The following is a 2,005-nucleotide window of genomic DNA, read 5'->3' on the forward strand; positions in this document are numbered from 1 at the left end:
GGCAGGTGTTGTGACTGGTCAACCACGTAGAAAGCCTGGTGACTTTAGAGTCAGATGGAACTGGGTTTGTTTTCTGGTTCCAACATTTATGTCTGCCCTGGAAAAGTGAAAGAACCACTCTGGGCCTCAGTTTTTTCACTTACAAAACAGGGACAAGCATACCTGTTACAGGATCATTTGAAGAGTTAATGACAACATTTGATATGTTCACCGGGGTTCTTGCTGCATAACCCTATCAGCAAAACCCGATAAACAGCGGCTGTTGATTGCTACTCTTATGGACACAAAGTACTTGGTGTTTCTCATCTTCTGGACAGCCCAGCATCTAAATCTCTCCTTCCTCCATCAAGTGAAGGCATTTCCTTTTCTCCTGTTCCCCAGGACAGGAATGACAGACCCTTACTACCCCTGCCCTCGGTCCCTGGTGGCCAGTGTGGTCAACCGGTTGCCCTGCAAGGGGAGAATGGAGAGTCTTAGCAGTAGGGCCAAGGCGGCACCAGGCCCCCCAGCAAGGCACCCCGGGCCCTCACCAGACCATGCAGGGGTGCGGCCCTGTTGGTTCTCTGCTGCTGTTTGCCCTTGCCTTTTGCTTATCTCCTCATCGTGAATCCCTGCACTGCCTTCCCAGCCTTTGTGACGACTCTGTGCGCTGCCTGATATGTTTCCAAAAACAAACAAAATTTTTCCACATCGTGAGATGGATTTGGTTTCTATTTCTTGTCACTAGGAATTCTGACTGAGACACCTGACGTCCAAGACTAGCGACTTCTCAAAAACAGGGCAATGACGTTTGAGGTGCCAGGGGGACCAGGAAGCACTTGTGTTTCTGGTTGTTCTAGGAGCATTGACAGCAGGCCACTTGTGAAAGATGAAAACCACTAGTCAACAACAAGTTGAACCTCAGGAGAAAACAGACAAGTGCAAATGAGAGAGAGAGCATTTTCTCCTGTCACATTAGCATGAATCTATGTGTGTGCGATTAACTTAAAATAGCTCATACTAATACAACACTGTAGGTTAACTATATTGGAATACAAATAAAAAGGAAAGAAAATAAAACATAAAATAGCTGGTGTGAGCAGGAAACCTCACGTTCCAGGCACCTCACGGACAGAGAGCTCGGCCTCCGTGGGTTCTGAGGGGTCCAAACAAATGTTACCACCTGCCTAGTGGAGAAGCACTTTATTTACTTACTTATTATTTATTTTTCCCTTCTTCAGTTTAAAATTATTTTAATAATTTATTGTCATATTAGCTAACATACAGTGTATACAGTGTGGTCTTGGCTTTGGGAGTAGATTCCCATGGTTCATTGTATATACAACACCCAGTGCTCATCCCAAAAAGTGCCCTCCTCAATGCCCATCACCCATTTTTCCTGCCCCCAACCCCCCACCTCCCCATCAACCTTCAGTTTGTTCTCTGTATTTAAGAGTCTCTTATGGTTTGCCTCCCTCCCTCTCTGTTGGTAACTTATTTTTCCTTCCCTTCCTCTATGGTCGAGAAGCATTTTAAAGATCTCTCCCCACTGCCCTGAGCAGTTTTCCTAAAGGACAAGGGTCATTACTCTCCTGTGTATGGATTTGTTAGCAAATGACTTGGCTGTGCCTTTAAAATGAAATTGTGGTAAAATACACATAACATAAAATCTATCACTTAAACTATTTTTAAGTGTATACTTCGGTGGCATTCAGTCCATCCACGTTGTTGTGTGGCCATCAACACCATCCATCTCCGGAAATTTTTCATCCTGTAAAAACTGAAACTCAGTGTCCATTAAACAACAATTCCACATTTCCCCCTCCCTTCAACCCCTGGCAACCACCGTTCTACTTCTGTGTCTGTGGATTTGACTCTTCTAGGCACCTAACATAAGTAGAATTATACAGGATCTGTCTTTTGGTGACGGACTTATTTCACTTGGTGTAATGTCCTCAAGGCTCATCTAGGTTGTAGCGTGCGTCAGAATTTCCTTCCTTTTTAAGGCTAAATAATATTCCATTGT

The 2,005-nt window shown here is 44.4% G+C and overlaps 1 long non-coding RNA gene across 1 annotated transcript; it reads right to left on the reverse strand.

Annotated features, from left to right (window-relative positions):
* Positions 1–693: 693 nt before the first annotated feature.
* On the reverse strand, positions 694–1,962 carry LOC123577498. Its single transcript, XR_006701880.1, has 2 exons — positions 1,680–1,962; positions 694–899 (listed from the first exon to the last, which is right to left on the reverse strand). It is a non-coding gene; the product is annotated as an uncharacterized LOC123577498 (long non-coding RNA).
* Positions 1,963–2,005: the final 43 nt, after the last annotated feature.

Source organism: Leopardus geoffroyi, chromosome D2 (assembly GCF_018350155.1).
Source record: "Leopardus geoffroyi isolate Oge1 chromosome D2, O.geoffroyi_Oge1_pat1.0, whole genome shotgun sequence".
Classification (NCBI taxonomy): domain Eukaryota; kingdom Metazoa; phylum Chordata; class Mammalia; order Carnivora; family Felidae; genus Leopardus; species Leopardus geoffroyi.